The sequence below is a fragment of the Bombyx mandarina genome, chromosome 22, assembly GCF_030267445.1.
Source record: "Bombyx mandarina strain Sakado chromosome 22, ASM3026744v2".
In the NCBI taxonomy this organism is placed as follows: Eukaryota; Metazoa; Arthropoda; class Insecta; order Lepidoptera; family Bombycidae; genus Bombyx; species Bombyx mandarina.
The window spans coordinates 3,589,251-3,613,342 of NC_143228.1; the positions used below are offsets into that span (position 1 = coordinate 3,589,251).

Sequence of the window (24,092 nt, forward strand, 5' to 3'; positions counted from 1 at the left end):
ACATAACCTAAATGTACTATTTGTAAATTCGAAAATAAAACAATATTACATAAAGTCGTTGTGGCGTAAAGGATAAGACGTCCGGTGCATTCGGATCTAGCGATGGATCCGATGTTCGAATCCCGCAGGCGGGTACCAAAGTCAATCGTGAACAATTGTTCTGTGTGACTTCCACGGTGAAGGAATAACATCGTGTAATAAAAATCAAACCCGCAAAATTATAATTTGCGTAATAACTGGCGGTAGGACCTTTTGTGAGTCCGCACGGGTAGATACCACCGCCCCGCCTATTTCTGCCGTGAAGCAGTAATGCGTTTCGGTTTGAAGGGTGGGGCAGCCGTTGTAATTATACTGAGACCTTAGAACTTATATCTCAAGGTGGGTGGCGCATTTACGTTGTAGATGTCTATGGGCTCCAGTAACCGCTTAATATCAGGTGGGCTGTGAGATCGTCCACACATCTAAGCAATAAAAAAAAAAACGGAGTCGGGATACGTCTAATTACATCGGTCCGATTCTGTTTTACGATTCAGAGCCGGATTGTTCGCTGGTGTAATGATTTAATTTGTGTTTGTAAATTATTTATAGAAAACAAGTCTGCTAGCTGACGTGTAGCTTATATTCCATATTACATATATTATAAATTTGCCAATTTATCATTATTAAATAGAAATCTACAGAGTGTAATCAATTTGTTGTAATCAAGGAAAACCAATGTTTTTTTAAGATTTAGAATTGTTTTCTTTTTTAATATATGTGAAGACGTCGCGGTGTTATCGTGCGAACACAATTTATACTATATTATAACTAAACTCAAGTCGGCTTCTTGCAGATTTGTTCAAAGACATCAATCAAGTTCTTATATTTAAAATTACAATAATATCCTTGCGGTTTGATTGCAGCAGTCCCGAAAAAAAAAATACAATTATATTCAACAATATAACAGTAATGTTATATTTTGTAACAAAAAAACAAACTTACATGTTCCACACATTAAAATTTTTGATGATAATTTGCAATTATAACGCTAAACATATTATAATAATATATTGACTGGAGTAGCCCCATAGACACAACCCACTGCTTTTTCTTGTTAAGACAGATGTTATTAAGTTCTCTCACTAAGCTCCGAAGGGTCGCCAACCTACAATTTTGAATCCAGAATAGTCCCACGAATCTATTGGTAAATAAAAAAACTGGAGTAATTCTTCGTTATTAACAATAAATTTATTAGTTACTTTATTATATACACTTTATCATGTATAGGAGAGAGATTATTCTAAATGAAATTTTTCAATTATGACTTTATGTTTTTCTTTGCCTATTAGGTATACATAAAAAATAACCAGTAAAATTTCACTTATTCTCATATATTGTAGGTTCATAGTGCAAAATGTAATTTTCTAAATAAATTTAAACTTTATTGTGTTGTAAAAGTATCGTGTTTTATGAGGCTTTTGGAAAAAATTTCTTTTCGTGTTAGAGTGAAATAATATAGTAAAATACCGTGTTTTAGGAGCTTACCTGTATTTTATAGTCCGCCGAATATATGTACTCCCGAATGCCTTTACTACCAACGTCATATAACCAATAGCCTTCAGTTACGCGAATAGTGTTTTAGCAGTCCATAATATCGTGGGCAATTATAGCAACACCATTCGTATCCTTGAATTCAATCTTGACTGAGTTCAATGTGAATAGAGTGCGTTTGTAAGTTAGTTAAGCGCTGAACATTGAGAACATTGCTTAATTCGACGTTTCAAAAAAACAGCGCTCGTGACCTCAACGCCCTACTTTTTCCATTGTCCTGAACAAATAATCACCTTCGCTTTAAGTTATTATAAAACCTGTTCAAAACTAATAAAGTCCAATTTTCAAGATCCACCCAATAATTTTGTTGTATTCTCCTCTGTCAACGGTGTGCCACGAAGCTCAGTTTTGAGATAGCGCTAAGGAATACATGTTGTGGAAGCCCTAAATGATTTCATTCGCCCGATCTCAACCTAATGGAGATTACATAAGTAATTCACGGCGTTTCCGGGCTCGGAATCTCCGGGAGTTGTGTTAGAAAGCGGAGAAGAATGAATAAATAATTAGATACTATCGGTTCAGTCACTATACGGATGCTCTAAGTTAAATAGTTACGAGTATCGAAACTGACATTTCTTTTCTATTTTCTTCGTTCATTCTTAAATATCGTTTTGAAGTGAAAACTTCTTTAGAATCGTTGTGATTTCAAACCGGATGCAACGAAAAAAACGACAGGTAAGAGACACAAATACAAAAATGTGTAGGATGAAGCCAGCAAAGAATGAGACAGAAATATACATACTATTTAATACAGCGCCATCAGTGAGATTTTTTAATACTAACGTGTGTATGAAAGCTCTTGTAGTGAATTTTAATTTAGGATTATACGTGAAATTAAAATATCAATTCACAGAGGGCGCTACCTTAAAATTATTTACTAATGACAAAATTTTACATTTACTTAAGACGTTTAGGATAATTGTATTTTAATTTTGGAAGGTTTCACTTCTACCACGTGTGAATTGCACACATGTTTTTTTGTTTGTCATTCGATTAACCCTCGAACGATTCGATTATGTTATTATGTTTAAACAAAAAAACAAAGATAATTAGTCGGATTAATGTAATAGTCGTTAATATTACAACTATGTAGTTTATTTAAATGTTTATGAAACAAACCGGTTTTAAGTGGTCACTGGAGTCTATAGATATCACAATGGGAATGCTGCCACGTTTGGTAGGCGGCGGCTTGGCTCTGCCCCTTGCATTGCTGAAGTCCATGGGCGACGGTAACCACTCACCATCAGGTGGGCCGTATGCTCATCTGCCTACAAGGGCAATAAAAAAAAAATAAAAAAAACGTAACTCGAAACACGAATTGTCATCTAAGATTTATCTTGCGAATATATGTGCACAGATATTAAAAATGCAAACAAAAATCAAACCAACTTGTGCGTCTTACGAATGTATTCCCGAAGTGGGATTCGAAGCCACGGTTAGTTACTCCACCACTCCGTCATTCAGTATTAGATTACAAAAAACATAAATTAAACATGAACACACAAGAAACTGATATTATTTCAATTAGTTCAGTGAATAGACACGATGCGATAAACCACACGCCCTGGTTTCGAATAACATGATTCAAAATTTACAAAGCAACGTGTTTTAATAAGAAAACTGTTGATCGTGCACCGATCATTGTTAAAACAGTTTCGAACTGTATATCTGTGGACATAAAGCCTGTTATTCGTTGCATAAAAAACAGTGTGAAATTGAATTTCTAAAATAATAAAAACACTCTTACACACTCCGAGCAAGTGTAACGATTTTGCAACCTGTGTGTAAATAAAATCAAGTAATTACGCGACCCCTTTAAATTTCAACGTTAATATGCAATATGATAATGTTTATTATCTTCGGATAATCGCTTCATTCTCGTTACCCTTGATTTTGCAGCTTTTTTTTCCTACCTGTACAGGTGTAGTTGAGCTCACGGGCCTCAAATCAGACTGTTCCTAGCACTGGCCTTAGCAAGAGCAGTGCTTCGCAAAATCTACCAGCGGATCGGAAACGCGACCCACTGAGAAGATCCAGCGAGAAACTCAGTGGGCTATGTGTGTCTATGGGTTAATTTACTCGTCGCAAGCGACGGGTTCGACGAGAGCGGTAACCGGTGCTTGAGGTACCTAAAAGCACCGTTAATGGATCGGGAGGATCCGTAATGACGTGTTTAGGATGACGTCGACTGTTTACCATTCGGTCCACAGGATCGAGTTGATTTTGCAGCGGGTAGCGGTCATAGCAAAGAAGATAATTGAGTTCTCAATTTCGCTCACGCCATTTTCAAGATAAGTTCGCGTTTAAGCATGTTCCGAACACTAACATTGGCATCTCCTGGCTGAGCCCGTGCTCATTCACCTGTTCTGATGAAACTGGAGGGTCAATCGAGCCACGAGGAAACTTTCCATCCTAAAAAAAAAAACAAAAAGGCTTCGGTCCGTCAGTCTATGAACAATATCACCAATAGAACACATACTTTAAAGCTCAAGTAGGTACTGAGTATTTTTCTACCGAAATCGACTTTCTTGTCTTTTCTGTTTTTTACTGATAACTCGAAGAGCTTTTACAGTCTACAACTGACAAAATTAAAACATTCTTTTTTTTATTTATTGCTTAGATAGGTGGACGAGCTCACAGCCCACCTGCTGTTAAGTGGTTACTGGAGCCCATAGACATCTACAACGTAAATGCGCCACCCACCTCGAGATATAAGTTCTACGGTCTCAGTATAGTTACAACGGCTACCCCACCCTTCGAACCGAAACGCATTACTGCTTCACGGCGGAAATAGGCGGGGTGATGGTACCTACCCGTGTGGACTCCCAAGAGGTCCTACCACCAGTGATTACGCAAATTATAATTTTTGCGGGTTTGATTTTTATTACACGATGTTATTCCTTCACCGTGGAAGTCAATCGTGAACATTTGTTGAGTACGTATTTCATTAGAAAAATTGGTACCCGCCTGCGGGATTCGAACACCGGTGCATCGCTACATACGAATGCACCGGACGTCTTATCCTTTAGGCCACGATGACTACATTCAAAGTAGATTTGATAAATTTTCCTCACTAAATACTAAAGAGTTGTGTTAACTGAATGACGTAGGTACTCTTTTAGGCGCCATAATATCATTATTAACCAACATCAAAACACTTGGCACCGTACCAGACGATATCCGTTGGTACTTCTCACTTGAAACGTGTTATTTACATTAATAACTTAATTAATACAGTACTCGTTGCGAGTATTACGAGTTTTTTTGACCTCAAAACTTCGTCATAGCTTGCCTCATTTCATTGTATACTACATCTAATGTAGTTGAGAACAAGATCGAGTGAACTTTGCCACCAAACTGTCAAGGAGAACCGGTCTAGATTGATAACATTAGGTTGTTTCAGCCTTCGTCTGTGCAACATTAAATCGATTAAAAACTCGTTTAGTAATTCACAGAATTTTTTTTTTTTTTAATAATAAAATTATAATTTCATACTGCATCAGCCATTTTCCGTATGACGTAGTACGAATACAATAACGATATGTTGATAGAAAAAAAAACTATTAAGGCAATGTACCTGTTATGTATTTTATAGCTACATTCGAATTCGTAACATTATCAGTGTATAAAAGTGAACCGGAACTAAAAACTGCAAGTCAAAAACCCTGGCACAATTTCCTCAAAGTCTACAAGATAATGGCAATGTAACAACAGTCAATGATAATTCTAGTTACTTTTCAAGATTATGGTGTATTTTTGTTTACTATCTATTATGTTATGTTACAGAGATTACAAACCTTGCCAGTTCTATTGTTTTCGCAACCGGTTTGGCGACGACGCGGACTCGCCTCTCGAGAAGATAACATAAGCTTGGAAATAAAATTTTCAACATTGTATTCCGAACGAAATATTATTGCATTTATCTTTATTATCGTACGCTCAATGTTGAAAATTTCTCAAAAGAAAACGACGAGAATATGTTACATATTAAGATTTATTGCAACAAAGAGAACTAAAAAGGCACTGAACTGTTTTGTCTATGCCTATTTATATGTAGAATGAATCCACTGCCCTGCTATTATCATAGTCTGTATTGCCGTAATGTTTGAAGTTAAAATTTTATTCACAATTTAATGTTTCCGCGCTACCCTCATTTATATTACTGACCTAGTTTCAATAACGCAATCGAGCTTATATTTCAACTCTTAGTATTACTTGTTATTTTCTTTTTGTTTGATATTATATGCAATTTTTTAATTTGTTTTCTTTTGGTATGCTCGCGATCGCTACCACTAGATTAGGGCTATGTATTTCACTGACTTTTTGACTATGTATCAAAGAGTTTTCAAATCGTATTCGTTCCAAAAAGCCTTGTGTATTTTTAATCGTCTAAAAATCAGCAATTGAGTTCACAATCTGCCGATAAGTAAACTCTAGAAACGAGCTATAGATCAGCACAATGATTCAGAGTACATCTGAAATTTATTCTCTTGGCGGTTTGGGGAATCATAACTTGTCGATTCTAATCGTAAAATTAATTTTATTTTTTCACTTGAATACGTGAAATTATCACGGACGGCCATGTACACACAGTAAAAAAACTTTTTTATTTATTTATTGAGACACCCCAGTTCCAAAGAGTAACAAGTCAAAAACATGTTTCCCTAAATTGCTAGGGGATTCAATTACTCTGGTAGTTTTTTCAATGCATACTAACCATGCCACCTATTAAGGGTAATAATTGAACTGTATTCTATTATTGAATGATTTCCCTTCGGGCGTTGAATAGTTTCCAACGTCTAATTCAAATTACTCTTCAATGTAACTCGATAAAATTGACCTTCATAATGTCAGTCGTCAGTCAGCCCTTCCCTTGAAAATTTAATTTCAGGTCGTTCCGTAACGCTACACTGGCTATCAAAATTCATATCGACCCTGGTCGCTTCGGTTATTGTCATCCAAATGTCATCAATTTAATATGGGTCGTTTTTGCGGAAGGTTATTGCTCTGAGCCAGCAATATCAAAATATTATTTTTTATAGTTGAATGTAAATTAGTATTGTGATATCAATTTACCATGCGAATTGACAGTGTTAATGGTGTGTTCTGAACTATTTACATCACACACAAATAAAACTACGTATTCTGTTGAATCTCTTTTTTTCGAGATTTCGAATATTTCACAGTTTTCCTGGTCACGGACGACTCAAATAATTATTCGTTAACATTTAGATATTGTGTTAACTACCGTATTATTTTGTATAAAAATGTTCCTTTTTTTATTTTATTTTTATTGCTTAGATGTGTGGACGAGCTCACAGCCCGCCTGGTGTTAAGTGGTTACTGGAGCCCATAGACATCTAGAACGTAAATGCGCCACACACCTTGAGATATAAGGTCTAAGATCTCAGTATAGTTACAACGGCTGCCCCACCCTTCAAACCGAAACGCATTACTACTTCACGGTAAAAATAGGCGTGGCGGTGGTACCTACCCGTGCGGACTCACAAAAGGTCCTACCACCAGTAAAAGACTTACGTTACTTTTATGTGTGTTTCCTTCGGTACCACGAAAACTGTAAAGTGATCGAAATGTCGGAAATAATGTAATGACCATAAAAAACGCGACATCAAACCGTAAAGGTTTAAATATGTACTCGCGAAAAGCGAAGATTGTAATAATAATTCTATAGAGTTACTTTGGAACTTAGAAGACTTCCACCAAATCGACTAAATGGATAAATTTTTGGTTGTTTTCGATGCGAGTCTCTCTCATTTATTTTCAGACACGCCATGATAGTCGACGTGTTGTCATATGAGGGTAATATAATGAAAAATAGGGTCAAATATGCAAAGGGCAAACGAGTCCCGCCCAAACATTCCTGACGGCTTCCTAAGCTAACTAAATATTTAATTAATGTGAGCTACATATACGTTTGGTTCTGATATTATTAATAACCTGACTTGTCTCTTTATATCTATTTGGATAGAAGAATAAAATGTATACTAAAATAAATAACGGGATCTTTCAACATAATTGTCAACAACTTCAAAAATTTTGATTAGTTCGTAAACTACTAGACAATGACAATTCATTACTTTAGGGTAGTATTCTGACCAAGTTAACAAAAAATAAAGTACCTACATATTAATGTTTTTATTTGGTTTAGTATCACAATCTGGGACGTCTTAAACTAGGATGGGGCCCTTGGGCACACAAGAATTTGAGGCCTTTTTGGAAAGTAAAAAAAGCGAATTATAATAACATTTTTTTACTGAGTATGACCATTTCTTATAGGTAATCAAATACAGTATGATATAATATGTCATTAATGATATTAGAATGCTGCTGGTTTTTTGGTTATGGTTTCGATAACGGTTTCTTTCGGGATTTCTGTTGAGCAAAATCTTCTATTATAGGCATATTATATGCCTTCTAAATACCTTTGACTACTGATTTGTGAAAAAAGTGTAATGTGCCCGACAAAAATGTTTTGAGAATAAACGTGTGAGAGAAATTGTCGGTCTTTCGGGGCCCCCCTTAGAACGGGGGCCCTGGGCACGGGCCCCGTGTGCCCTTATGGTAAAGACGGTATTGATCACAGTGTGTTTTTTATTTTACAAATTACACGTTACCATTTGTAAAGTTTGCGTGTTTCATACGTTTTGTCGTGTCATCATTAATTTGGGTCATTTATATAATTAGTTTTTACGTTTACTTTCCCCGGTTGAATTTCAAAGTATGTTTAATTACATTAATTGATGGATATACAAACCATATTTAAGCTACTGACTTTGAAACGGTAAAATTTCATAGCTGTTTTTAAACTTCTATAGCCCTTTACTAAATCAGATTTTTTAAGAAAACAAGTACTTTTATAAAGGCATTTTTATATTTACACATACAAGACGTTATAATATAAATCCGAACAATATTTTCCTTAATTTACGGCACATGAATTTCCGTTGCATTTTATGCAAAAGCAACGGTGCCTGATTGAAATCGGCTTCGGTAACAAATAGGAAAAATCTTCGCCTGACATTCTCGACGAGCGGTCCTGATTCACAATGCAGTCTGCCGTCTGACTCATCGTGTATATCGCTCTATATCTATATAAACTGGTGACTCATAGCCGAGCTAACTTTACAAGCCAACTTTCCGTCCCTTCCTAGTTCCACTACAATAGTGAACTTAACGCAAACTTAAGTGTTTATAGTTTGACATTAAGCGAAGCCGGTCTGACAAGGATACTATACTAATAACAATAATTATGCTCTATAGTAAAAAGAATAAACATTGTTGTTACAATAACAGATAATTATGACATTTTGATACTGGAGCGGTTTTGTGGCAATTTTAATTGTACCAGATTTATTTAACTTTTAGCGCCGTTTTTTTCTTTTTTTTTACATTTTTACCGAAAGCATGCGTAAAGAGCAAGAATCAGTTTTATATTTATTTTTTGTATTTGCTTAATGGATATATAATGTCGGTCGGCTTCAGATATTTTTTTTGCATTCGATTACTTTTTGAATTGTATAATTTTAATGTATCTGTTTGAATATCAAATATATCTATTAATAACATATTCAATTTAAATGCTTAAAAATAAAATTAACTAAGCTTAGTATCATCACCATCGCGGTCAGGGTCATTCGTGGTTATCGCACCATCTCCTTCGAGGCGGCGTGTGTACTGGCTGGGACGCCGCCTTGAGTTCTGGAAGCGGAGGCGCTCGCCGCTGACTATCAGTGGCGGGCTGATCTTCGTGCCCGGGGCGTGGCGCGTCCCAGCCCCAGTGTGGTCAGAGCGCGGAGGGCCCAATCTCGGCGGTCCGTGCTGGAATCATGGTCCAGGCGGCTGGCCGATCCTTCGGCTGGTCGTAGGACCGTCGAGGCGATTCGCCCAGTCCTTGTGGATTGGGTGAATCGTGACAGAGGACGCCTCACTTTCCGGCTCACGCAGGTTCTCACTGGGCACGGTTGCTTCGGTGAGTTCCTGCACCGGATCAGAGCCGAGCCGACGGCAGAGTGCCACCATTGTGATTGCGACTTGGACACGGCAGAGCATACGCTCGTCGCCTGCCCCGCATGGGAGGGGTGGCGCCGTGTCCTCGTCGCAAAAATAGGAAACGACTTGTCGTTGCCGAGTGTTGTGGCATCGATGCTCGGCGACGACGAGTCGTGGAAGGCGATGCTCGACTTCTACGAGTGCACCATCTCGCAGAAGGAGGCGGCGGGGCGCGTTAGAGACGCGCAAGCTCGCCGCCGTCGAGCGGGGGCCAGGGAGGCGGATATCGCCCAAGCCCTGGCCCTCTAAGTGTTTCGGGTCCCCCTCATGGCGAGGGGGACCTAAGAAGACGTCGTGCAAGCTGCTCTGCACGCGTTTTACGCAAGAGCATCCGGGTGATGGAAGGCCGGCGAGATGTGCTCCGCACTAAACACTTCACTTTCCCCCCTTTGCCTTTTCATGAGTTCTGTCTCATGTGAGGTTTGGACGTTGGTTGTTGAGCGACAGGAGGTTTTAGTCGGTTCGACTCCGACATGCTCCGCCCGCCGTCCCCAGTGGAGGGCGGAAGTCCGGCGATTTCCTACTGACCAAAAAAAAAAAAAGAAAAAAAAAAAAAAGGTTAGTATCATCAACGGCTTTTGCGAGTCGTAGACATAATTAAAACTAGTTTGGAGGATTAATATCGCGTTTTTTTTTTGTTACTGTCGTTAAATTATTTTCGAAAAACACCTCAATCGTATCTGACCAAGAAAACTGTAAAATAAGAAAGTCGAAATTAAGCCCTAAAAGTAGCTTTAATTATAGTAAGATTCTAAGTAGGATTTTTATTTTTACCCAATTTTCCATGACTGCAACATCGTAATGGATTCACATGAATAGAACGTGATGTATTTAAAATTATACGTTCTTGTTTTTTTCATTTTTAAAATGAATTGAATTTTTATTTCGTTTTTATCATGACTGACCTTCTTTGTTTCCTAACCGTAATAACGGTAGCAACATAAGTTTTGTAATATTTAAAGAATTAAAAAGAAGTATATTCAGTGACTTTGAATGACGAAAATCTATTGATATCTAAACGAGTACTAATTAGTGCAATAAGAAACACTTAGGTCCAGTAGTTTTATACTAGTATAACTTGATTGGCCATGTTTTATTTTGTGAAGTAAGAAATTATAAATCTTTTAATTTAAGAGTAGTTTTCGCTAATCATTACCAAAGTCGCTTACCGTTACCAAATTGAATTACAACGTAGAAAACCAAATTAATTCAAAGACATAATTAAGTATTCGTTTTGGTGAGCGTAATATCTAAAATTGATCTGTATAATGTATCCTATTGTATAAGATTATGTAAAAGGAGTGCACATTGCCACTGTAGGCGGAGTGTGGGCATAAAGTTCACAAAAGCAAAATTTATATTTAGTAAATGTATAAACTGCAAAAGCGTTCGTTGCTTAATTGGCAAAATTCTTAGAGCACTCGAATCAAGTTATGCAGTGGATATATTTTATATGTATACAATGATATTGATTGCTTCCCGCTTCCGTAGGTTTAACCCGCGATTCCCTACAAGTGACCCCTGGGTGGTGCAAAACGGGAGCCGAATACATAATCGGTGGTAGGACTTGTCCGACTGGCTGGCGACCACCCTCCAACTAGAGTCCGCCGCCAAATAGCCTAGCTGTGTTCCGGCGTGTGGGTTGGAGAGCCAGTGTTATTCCTTCCCTTTCCTCTTCCTTGTTGGGGGTGAATCTTGGCGATACCTGGAACATGCGGAGCAGACGTGCGTGTGAGCTCGCGGGACGTGATTGTTTGACGGGGGTATAGGGAGACCCAGTGAAACGGTGTTCGCCGCCGCCCGCCGGTCAGTTGGGGACCTGAACCCGGGTGTCACTACTAAACTCCGCCCCGGGAAGCTGTCCCGCCAACCGGTGTAAAATCCTGTCGTGCGGTCGTCGTGCCGGAGTCGGAGACCGGAGTGGATCCCGGCGATCGCACGCAGGGTGGACTGGGGGCCCTTCCATGCCCTGCGTCAGTCGCTCACGCAACCCGTGGTCGAGCACGTACTGTGCTCCGCGCTTTATTCAGGTATTGTCAAGATTTCGCCTCGAACATCCTACCCCACCCAATCCCACTCTCCAAAAAAAAAAAAAAAATATGAAAGTTCGAAAAAGGAAAAGGGTTTTGTCGGCGATTCCCCATTCCACATTTAATGTGGATTTCAGCAATGTAAGGGGTCTACATAGCAACCTCGACGCCGTACACCACCATCTTGAGACGGCGCAGCCTGCCCTCCTTTTTCTGACGGAGACGCAGATATCTGCTCCGGATGATACTTCGTACCTTGAATACCCCGGCTACGTATTGGAGCACAACTTCCTGCGTAAAGCCGGGGTGTGTGTATTCGTCCGGGCTGATGTCTGTTGTCGCCGTCTACGAAGCCTCGAACAACGGGACCTGTCCCTCTTGTGGCTGCGCGTAGATCACGGGGGTCGTACCCGAGTCTACGCGTGCCTGTACAGGTCCCACAGCAGTGATGCAGGTTCAGCTCTGATAGAGCATGTGCAAGAGGGGACTAACCGCGTGCTTGAGCAGTACCCATCTGCGGAGGTGGTGGTTCTTGGAGACTTTAACGCTCACCACCAAGAGTGGTTGGGGTCCAGAACCACTGACCTCCCGGGTCGGGCTGCCTACGATTTCGCCTTGGCCTACGGCCTCTCCCAGCTGGTGACACAGCCCACCCGTGTCCCAGATATTGAGGGGCACGAGCCTTCTCTGTTGGACCTTCTGCTGACCACCGATCCAGCCGGATACAGTGTGGTGGTCGACGCTCCACTTGGATCGTCTGATCACTGCCTTATCCGTGCTGCCACACCATTCTCTCGTCCTAGTCGTCGAACGACGACCAGGTATCGAAGAGTTTGGCAGTATTTGTCAGCAGATTGGGATGGATTGCGTGAGTTTTACGCATCCTACCCATGGGGGCGGTTCTGCTTTTCCTCTGCTGATCCTGACGTCTGTGCGGACCGTCTTAAAGACGTGGTGCTCCAGGGGATGGAATTGTTTATCCCCTCCTCTGAAGTGCCCGTTGGGGGTCGCAGCAGACCCTGGTATAACAATGCCAGCAGGGATGCTGCACACCTCAAGCGGTCCGCATACGTTGCATGGGATGATGCTAGGAGACGTCGGGATCCTAACATCTCAGAAGAAAGGCGGAAATATAACGCCGCTTCCAGGTCCTACAAGAAGGTTATTGCCAGGGCGAAATCGGAGCACGTTGCTAGAATTGGCGAGCGACTGAAGAGCTATCCCTCTGGGAGCCGTGCTTTTTGGTCGCTCGCCAAAGCTGCAGAAGGTAACTTTTGCAGGTCTAGTCTCCCACCACTACGCAAGTACGATGACAGTCTGGCCCATAGTGTGAAAGAGAAGGCTGACCTTCTGGTCAAACTCTTCGCCTCGAACTCGACTGTGGACGACGGGGGTGCCACACCACCGAACATCCTCCGGTGTGATAGTTCCCTGCCGGAGATCTGCTTTACACAGTGTGCAGTCAGGCGGGAACTCCGACTCCTGGACGTCCATAAGTCGAGCGGGCCAGACGGCATCCCTGCAGTGGTTCTGAAAACGTGCGCCCCTGAGCTGACGCCTGCGCTAACGCGTTTGTATCGCCTCTCTTATTGCACTAACAGGGTTCCGTCTTCATGGAAGACTGCCCACGTCCACCCTATCCCCAAGAAGGGTGACCGGTCGGACCCATCGAGCTATAGGCCTATCGCGATAACTTCCTTGCTTTCCAAGGTGATGGAGCGAATAATTAATATACAACTCCTGAAGTATCTGGAGGATCGCCAGCTGATCAGTGACCGACAGTACGGTTTTCGTCACGGTCGCTCAGCTGGCGATCTTCTTGTATGCCTTACTCACAGGTGGGCTGAAGCCTTGGAGAGCAAGGGCGAGGCTCTTGCTGTGAGCCTTGATATCGCGAAGGCCTTCGACAGGGTCTGGCATAGGGCACTTCTGTCGAAGCTACCATCTTACGGAATCCCCGAGGGTCTCTGCAAGTGGATCGCTAGCTTTTTGGATGGGCGGAGCATCACGGTCGTTGTAGATGGTGACTGTTCTGATACCATGACCATTAACGCTGGCGTTCCACAAGGTTCGGTGCTCTCCCCCACGCTTTTCATCCTGTATATCAATGACATGCTGTCTATTGATGGCATGCATTGCTATGCGGATGACAGCACGGGATGCGCGATATATCGGCCATCAGAGTCTCTCTCGGAGCGTGGTGCAAGAGAGACGATCAAAACTTGTGTCTGAAGTGGAGAACTCTCTGGGGCGAGTCTCCAAATGGGGTGAATTGAACTTGGTTCAATTCAACCCGTTAAAGACACAAGTTTGCGCGTTCACTGCGAAGAAGGACCCCTTTGTCATGGCGCCGCAATTCCAAGGAGTATCCCTGCAACCTTCCGAGAGTATTGGGATACTTGGGGTCGACATTTCGAGCGATGTCCAGTTTCGGAGTCATTTGGAAGGCAAAGCCAAGTTGGCGTCCAAAATGCTGGGAGTCCTCAACAGAGCGAAGCGGTACTTCACGCCTGGACAAAGGCTTTTGCTTTATAAAGCACAAGTCCGGCCTCGCGTGGAGTACTGCTCCCATCTCTGGGCCGGGGCTCCCAAATACCAGCTTCTTCCATTTGACTCCATACAGAGGAGGGCCGTTCGGATTGTCGATAATCCCGGTCTCACGGATCGTTTGGAACCTCTGGGTCTGCGGAGGGACTTCGGTTCCCTCTGTATTTTGTACCGTATGTTCCATGGGGAGTGCTCTGAGGAATTGTTCGAGATGATACCGGCATCTCGTTTTTACCATCGCACCTCCCGCCACCGGAGTAGAGTTCATCCATACTACCTGGAGCCACTGCGGTCATCCACAGTGCGTTTCCAGAGGTCTTTTTTGCCACGTACCATCCGGCTATGGAATGAGCTCCCCTCCACGGTGTTTCCCGAGCGCTATGACATGTCATTCTTCAAACGAGGCTTGTGGAGAGTATTAAGCGGTAGGCAGCGGCTTGGCTCTGCCCCTGGCATTGCTGAAGTCCATGGGCGACGGTAACCACTCACCATCAGGTGGGCCGTATGCTCGTCTGCCTACAAGGGCAATAAAAAAAAAAAAAAAAAAAAATATGTATTATACCGGTGGCAGATTTTTGTATCTATGCATAAACATAACTGTTTCGATGTTAAATTAATAATATTCCTATTGTACAAATATAATTAATTGCAACTAATTATGCGGCCAATTATAATTATATTATATATAATGTACAAATCTATCTGTTTCTGACTGTTTTTGTGTTCTGTTTTGATGTGCAATAAAGTGTATTCTCTCTCTCTCTCTCTCTCTCTCTCTCATTATTAGATGTAATTTAAATCAGTTTTGCGGTTTTTATTAATTAGTTTAATTACAGAGAGTTGGGTGTGCCATGAACACGCACTAGAGGCTTCCATAATCCCATTTGTTTGTACGACATGTGGGTTCCGGTGTTTTGGGTAGAACATTTTACAATTCAATTTCGTATCTCGACTTTAGGGCTTATAGGTTCCCGTTACACCAGACTTGCCCTATCACCAAAAAAAAAACGTGTTAGACAAAAGTGTATTAAAGAAAAGAAAAAAAACTTTATAATTTACAACTTAAAATACTAAGTAAGAAAATTACAGTTCTTACGATTCGAATAGGTTACAGTTTGCGTGGTCATGGATGACTGTTTTTCTCTGTCACTCTCTCGCTATCTCTCTCTCTGTCTCACGCGAAAAACGAAGAAAATATTACTTAAATATTATGAATAAATATGTACTTTTTAAACTGTTTTTCTTCTTTACTAAATCATTATAAAATTTATAAAAATTAAACCTAGATTTATCGCTATCTCTAGATAAACGCTCTAGAGCTCTTGTTAAGAATCTAAGTATAATTATATATAAGATTTTCGCAAATAACGTATAATTAAAATTAATCTACGTGTTCATCGCAGAACTTGTCAAGACCATGTTCGTGATTAAGTAAAAAAACTGTAAAACGACTTAGCACGAAACCGGTCGGTTCTCGTTTCTCGTTCAAAAACAACGTAATGAGGCTTCTTTGTAAAAACTGACTTGCACACCGAGATTTTCCGGGGCGTTGTCCCCTTTAACAACATTGTCATGAAGCGAACTTGAATTCTGCAAGTACCAAATGTAAACATCGAACAACTAAAAGTGAGCTAGCTATCCTATAGGATCGATCCTCAAGGAGGGTAGTTTGAAAGAAAGAAAGAAATCATTTATTCGCTAAGCATAGTGAAAATGAGTTATTACATAAGTTAAAAGCAGCGTGTATGCTTTGTCATTATTTGACAAGAGAATTTTAGTGCAGTGCAAGATATTATTATGATATTATATAATTTACTATTCATTCATCTATAATTCAACTAATAATTAAAAAATCCATTTATTTTAAATTTCGTCCCTAAGAAAATCATTTATGTTAAGTTTTTAAAATAATTTGCTATTAATCTGATGTCGTCTTATGTAACTTAGACAAAGTGATTTTTGCAAGGTAGAAGGAAAGATACTCCGCTCATCTAGCCGCTAGTGTAACCAAATAACCACCCTAACTGGGCCGTCAGCTGCACCAGCCCTACGAGAAGCTGAGGACCGGACGAGATGGAAACAGCTCACGAGACAGACCATGGTCAAGTTTCCAGAACAACTTTCCTTCAATAATGAAGAAAGCGACGAAAAAGAAGATTCTCTTATCTCTTCAAAGGTCTACGAAATTAAGCTGAGTTTCTGGGTTAAACACCCGAAAAAATCGTTGAAGTAAAGAATCTTCCTAAAACAAGCTGTACAAGTACTAAAAATTTAATAGCGTGTAGATTGTTCAAGAATATGCGATTGATATTCCGATTTTGAATTCTCTCGTGCCTTTAAAGTTTCATGCAATTGAGCTGAGCTTCCGGGTCGAACATCCGACAAAGTCCGTTATGCAAATTAACCTTCTTAATTATTCTTTGTATGTGTGTGTGAACGAATAAATGTGATTTATTTATATCAAATTATAAGTAATTGGGTATTTTAAAAAATATGGTTATCTGAATAAACTTTATAATTAGGTACCCGTTCCTTTATTAGTAGTATTAAAAATAATTCTTTAAAAATTTATTTTTTGCACTAACATTTATCGACCCAAATACAACGTATATGTAGTAGGTTAGAAATTATATTACCCGACACAATATTTGATATTTCATGAGTCTTGATATAGGTATATATATTGAAATGTCTTAGTTAATATACATGGTAACATTTTGGTGTGGAGTGGATCGTGGAGTACACTTTTACTAGATTTATTTATTTATTTACCCTTAAACTATTGCCTTATATATAAACGATTTGTTTTTGGAATGATTTGAAGGCAAAAAGAGAAATGCAATTCCGATACAACAACAAAAAAATATAAGTACACGATGAAAGTAGTTTAACAAGAAAAAAATTTACATATCATTCCGTCTTTGTCGAAAACTGTTTCTCACGAGAAGTGTTATTGTGTAAGATCTGGATTGTTTTCGTAGAAAAAAAACAATCGTCAACATTACGTTGGTGTTTGTTATTATTCTGTAAATTTCAATCATTGATAAAATGCAATGATAGAACTGTCAATAATGTTCGATAAAAACGATAAGCGTTTGTCAAAATCTAGAATATTCGACTTAGATATGAATGCTCTAAAGTTATGTATAGAAAAACTTGTGCAATTTTAGTTAGTTGGACGAGTCAAGATCAGATGTACGCTGTTCGTAATAAAAGCGTTTAATTACTCAGGTGTATGTTTGTCCTTGCCTTGAAAACAGTCGATAATACAATAAATTAACTACTTATTGTTGCAATTTCTGCAAAAGGCGTCTTTTAAAATTGAAAATGTATTGAACATAATTGCAGATTTTTTGCGCATGGCAACACGTAGATTTATCATTCAGGCCAATTCTTCACGTCTCAGAGATTTAAGAAAATACAAGGAACAGTAAGAAATGAAATTTCCATATTTTTTTTCATTTATTATTAGAGAAAGACTGGCTGTGTGAATATATTATATCATCTTCATTTTATTCCACTCACAAAATATCTCGGCTGGATGTCTGAGCGAATCGTAAAAAAATTTTTTCTTATTTATAGAAGATTCCTAATTGAACTATAGCTGATTGCGACCTTAGCAATAGTAGAAATAGCTCGTATTTTATATTTAAGGAGGAATCATGGGAATTCATTTACACCAATAAATCTCATTTCCTTTGAACTACTAGACGGCATCCAGCCAGTCTTCGATCAAGAATAGTACTATTGTTGATTGAAGCAGCCAGTACACTATTCGAGTGAATAAATTGAATATCTTACATATTCCACCGAGTGAGAGATTTTGCTCGACAGACCGACGATCCAAATGTTGTTATTCTGCCATGAAAAGTTTAGATAAGTTTTGGATCCAAATAGGAATCTGTTTCCTGTTGTCTTAGGTCAGTTTGGAGAATAGTCATAATTGTGATTCACTTATTCAGACGTAGACAGTACTAAGTTTATACTCAAAAACATCGCCCCATTATTTAAAACTAACAATTTAACTATTATGTGGAATGCAGAATTCTAAATTATATATTTTGTTGATGAACTACGTTCGAGTAAAATTATATTATGGTTTAGAATTATGTGTATAGATTTTGTTCATTTTTTAATATTCTTGGAAAACGAAAGTTGTTTAGCTCTAATTTAAATTAGACAGACCGTTAATAAAACAAAATGGTGTCCAAATTTTAAAGTCAACATAAGAATGCTAATTCGATATATTTTTATTTTAAGTTACATAAATTATTCAACAGAATTAAAATGAATTGGCGTTTATACATTTTAAAATATTTATCATATTACATCTTTAAAATAAACTGGTTGCAAGTTTTTATACAAATTAATGAGGTTTCAATAAATCGTTTTGTTAATGACTTTAGGAATCAATGTCTAAGATAGAAGAAAAAAATAATTACATTACAAAAATAAGAGATTTTTTTCTGGGCTTCTTCAGTTTATTGACCTATGTTGTAAAGAAAATTGTAAAAATATCGAAACGTCAGAAATAATACAATAACAACAAAAAACGTATAATTAAACCGTAAAAGTACTTTTAATTGTGTTTAGGACTCGCGAAACTGAATAAAATACTCATTTTCCACAAACCATTTTGGTCACTACTTACTTGTAAATTATACCTATTTTACTACCTCCGGGTCTACGATCTCCAGGTACACTTGGAGGCAAGTACTTATCGGAGCTCACTGACATCTTATTAATGGTCTACCTACATGGGCATTAAAAAAAACTGTAAACCCAAAGCACCTTTTCAAGTACAGAGTCAACATTAATGTGTCAATATGTAATTTATATTTTATTAAAATGTGTACACCCAGAACGATTCTAAAATATTAGGCACTCATAACCTGTACGATTTGAGTCATGACGCAGTTCGGCGTTTCCGATCGATTGTAATTCAACGTTCGTACTCGTTTACCATTAACTAGTGTCAGCCGACTGTTTGTGTCAACGAACTAATTGGCAAACAAAGCCGTGACCATTTTAATGCACTAAATGCAATCGGCGCGAAACGTAAAAGCTAATTTAAAATAGTACTATTATATTAATTATTTTCTTAATCTATTATATTAATATTAAATATTTCTGTTTCTGTGTATGTGAAGTAAAGCTGTTGTATTCTTTGTACGAAGAGCACTGCTGCTTGAGATACAGGTTTTATCACCTAGTTCAAGCACAGATGCACATTATGCTTGTGTTTCTACTTCTATGTTAATAATAAATAAAAATAAAAATATTCTTTTCTTCAAAATGACATAGGTATATGAAAATGACAATTCAAAATAAGATAGAAATTAGAAAACATCAAATGAATATAGATTTAGTGATTGTGGTCTAATTTCGAGCACAGGATGAGAAGACTAGTGTAATCAAATTCTTGTATAAAGGCGAGGTTCCATCCTCAATCAGTTCACTGCCAAGAAATCAACAATGGAGTGAAATTATATTATACTAGCGACCCGCCCCGGCTTCGCTTGGGCAGTAGCACACGCGATGTAAAGAATGTTAGGCAATTTTTCAAATTATTGGAGTTTTAGTAAGGATGCCAAATTTTTTGAAAATATATAGCCTACTTCGTCCGGACATAGTGTAGCTTGCCAAAGGTGAAAGAATTTTTTAAATCGGTTCAGTAGTTTCGGAGCCAATTCAATACAAACAAACAATCAAATCTTTCCTCTTTATATAGTACAATACATATAGATGAAGAATAGAATTATCTATGGTATCGCAAAACCGACATATAAACATAAACAACATTTGACTGACTCGGTGGTGAAGTAATTAGCGCCTCTGCTGATGCGCCGAGGATTTTGGGTTCGATTCCCACATTGGGCAAAATATTGTGTGATGAACTGATTTGCTCTTTGCCTGGGTGTCTATTATCAATATATGTATATATTTAACCATATATAAGTATGTTGATCGATCTCTAGTACCCATAACACGGGGAATCCTAAATTAGGGCCAGATGACCGTGCGTAATCTGTTCTTGGTTATTTATTTATTTAAAATACATTTATAATGGGTAGTACTTGTTAGTAGTACGTATGTATATAAGTGAATTATTAAGCATTTTGTTTTAGATCATTGCGAATAGAGTCACGAGTGACTGAAATTCGAACATATTATTTTTATTTTTCACTAACGAAAGGCACTGCCATTATATTATCTATAATATTAGAAATTAGTTTTAGTTTCTGTATTATTTTCATAGTTTTTCGGGAGTCACAGTAATTTAGACACATTTCAAACACAAAATTGCTTTTCCGGTCTAATTAGAAGTTAAGTTACTTCCAGTTTACAGTTTCACAGTATCGTTGTCCGTGACCACGAGAACTGTAAATTATTGAGAAACTTTGAAAATAATGAAGTATAAATATTAATCGCGATTAGAATTTATTATAGAAGTTTCAATAACTGTTTGTATTTTTCTTATGTACTTTATGTATTATTATTATCTTACTATTAGCTTAATTATGGAGCACTAAAATTGAAAACATAAACGGCGAATAAATTACGAAAAAATATTTAAATAGATAATCTATTATTTACGACGTAAATCTTCAGCTTGGGAAAAAAAATATGCAAATGCATGATGGTAGCGTAGGTGTCGATTAAAACTTTAGTGATGAGTGCAAAAACAAATTCCTTTTAAATTCATAAAAAGTTTATTTCATTTTTTATTGGCATAAATGGCAGACGGGTTTACGACGAATAGTATACTAATTAATTCGTTATTTATATGTACGTAATGGTCTATATTCAAACGCTTCAGAATATTTATACCACCTCAAACTTTGAGGCACAGTTCGAATTCTTTGAGGCTCCAAATAACGATTGTCCACTTTCATACCTACCTTTCAATGGACCTGAACAACACGACTGTTTTAATATCACATTCATTTCGTGTTCTAATGTAAACATTTTAATTATTTATTAAATTAATCTAGAAGTATAGATGATATATTTATGGAAAAGACAGAAACCTACGACTTTACGAATCGACTTAAATAAAATCTACTACATAAAAACAGATTTATGTATCAAGGTGTTACTAATATTAAAAGTTCCACATGGCTTAATCAGCTTTTCTTAATGCGATCGGCCAAAACCTTAACTGAACGCAGCTACTAAAATATTTATAAGAACTCCATCTATGTGACTCTAATAAGCACATATTATTATTAGGCAAAAGGTTATTAAACTTGAAGATAACTTAATGACGATATCACAATAAGCGCTGAACTAAGCAAAGCGATTCATTCACCTTTCAATTCCATCTATACAGCCTTTCAGTGATCGTGCTTTCACCGGGCTAAATGAAAACAAACCGAAAATCACACTTACGTCAAACAAAATTCAGCGGTTTTTTGTTATTTGGAGCACAGCACGTATTTTTGTTATAAAATGCAACTGTTTTTTTTTTGTTTTTTGTTTTGTTTCGGCACTGTGTTGCGCACGTACGTACACGCGCTGCTGTGTGCGGAGGAGAACTGAGGTTCGCGGCTCCGCCCTCTCTCCACTCTTGTGAGGGAAGAGGGGCTGCTGGACATCCGTACTACGTTACGTGGCTCTAACGAGACTTACTTAGTTTCTGTGTACAATGCTGCATCAATAAGCGTTGTTGAGTGAATGTTACAATGAAACATTTAGGACGATATCTTTAGATAATATTATGAATCAGTTATTCACAAAATTGTCAAATGAATTTGCATTAATTGCATCAATAGTCTTAAGTATCACGTTTATTAGGCTGTATTAAAAACTAATCAGTTTTTTCTATTAGTCTTGACATGTATAATAATTGTATGATAAAATAATTACAGCTTCGTAATTTTTTGATGATTACTTAAATTTTCTTTTTTAAATGATATTCACATTTTATTCTCTTGTTTTTTTCTCTTACCTTTACGGGAATTATTTATTAAAGAATTGAAATGACTAAATTATGGATTTCTCAAATACCGTGTTGTAATTAATGAAACTTGGGCAACGTTGGACGCGTGACATTTACAATTGGTCGTTGAAATACGCCGAGAGCACGCGGTGCGGGTCAGGTCGAAGACACACGGTTTCGGATCGGCCCGGCCAGGCTGCACTCAGATTCGCTTCTTGCATCTTGTAAAATCCTAATGTAAAATATATTTTTTTCTTGTATATATATATCGACGCTTGAAAGGCAAACGTGACTATGCGACAATAACTGCTTTGTACATAAATGATAGGCAATAACCATATTCGAAGCTCAAAAAATATATATTTCTAGGTCTATTAAAATCATTTCCATCCTACAGTTAGATTCGTTAAAATACTTTTTTTTTCAGGTATATCAACTTTAAATTAGTCTTCTGTAAAGTTCACGCAATGTCGCTTAGTCACGTTTGCCTTTCAAGCGTCGATATGCTCAAATTCTGTGGTCTTCACGTAATACTGGCGGTAGGACCTCTTGTGAGTCCGCGCGGAAGGGTACCACCGCCCTGCCTATTTCTGTCGTGAAGCAGTATTGCGTTTCGGTTTGCAGGGTGGGGCAGTCGTTGTAACTATACTAAGATCTTAGAACTCATATCTCAAGGTGGGTGGCGCATTTACGTTGTAGATGTCCAAGGGGTCCAGTAACCACTTAACACCAGGTGGGCTGTGAGCTCGTCCACCCATCTAAGCTATAAAAAAAAATGTTATGTTTGTTTTTCTAACAGTAGGTACTTATTCGCCTTTCTTACCACTTGTCATCTGCATCTAATATTTTATAATAGTAAGTACATTATATTTATGCTTTGGCTATATATGCCGAATATTTCAATCTCAAGTTTAGAATAGTAGAAAACCTTAAAATTATTTACATTTTCGCTACAGATTGCGTTAAAAACAACACCATTACGAATAAATACACAACTTATACTGGTTGCCTTGTTTTTACTTTAGGTTTGTACGATATTATTCATGTAACGTGAAAATCATTTTTCGTTTCATATTAATTAGGTTTTTACATAAAACAATATGATATTCTCCTTCAGAGTCTGAACGCTGACATTCCATTGGGACATTTACGATCTTCAGTAATCGCATAATATCAAATGAGTCGTGAGTTCGTGAGCTCTTCTGTCCATAAAAGATATACGTCCGCATAAAAATATATCCATAATAAACCTAACCGATACAGCCCGTTGAGTTTCTCGCCGGATCTTATCAGCGGGTCGCGATTCCGATCCGGTATTAAATGCATTCGCGAAGCAGCTGCTCTTGAGTAGTTAGGTCTCCTTCGAAGGCGCTCGGACAGTTGTTAACAAATCCCTTCCCTCCTAGCTTAGCCTTTTCTCGCCCATCTGTCCTGGTGAAACTGGAAAGGGCTCCGGGCCACCAGTAATCCTTGATTCATTAAAAAAGCTCTCTAGATCGATCGATAGATGCTAGGGAACTAATGCGAAAGCTCGGTCATGATGTCATTTATGTCCTGGATAGCGGAATATTATTGTCATTAACCTCCAAACTACCAACCCACTTACTGCTAACCAAAGTTAATCTTATTCCTGAGTGCCTAATATTCGTTTTGTGCCTTATGCGTGTATCCTTCTACACATTTGAAGGTGCCTCTTTAGTACTCGTTGTACCTTGTTATATCACTGTGACTTCATCGACAACATGAATTGGCAACTACCCAGCGCTTCCTATTGTATTTCCTTAAATAAGTGACAATGGAAAAACGTGTCCGTAGTGCTTATTTCTTAACAACGTACTTTATAGTTCTTCAACAAAATGATTTCGTCTTGATCTTGTGCTATTATAAGATAATTGTTCCCAATTTTCTAAATA

At 38.2% G+C, this 24,092-nt stretch overlaps 1 protein-coding gene across 2 annotated transcripts in view; it reads right to left on the reverse strand.

Annotated features, from left to right (window-relative positions):
- LOC114241795 (uncharacterized) overlaps positions 1-21,787 on the reverse strand; it is a 58,276-nt gene extending 36,489 nt beyond the window's left edge. For both annotated transcript variants that reach the window (XM_089736788.1, XM_028172803.2), the window contains exon 1: positions 21,630-21,787. The gene's annotated coding sequence lies outside the window, so the exon portion shown is untranslated. The remainder of the gene's footprint in view (positions 1-21,629) is intronic.
- Positions 21,788-24,092: the final 2,305 nt, after the last annotated feature.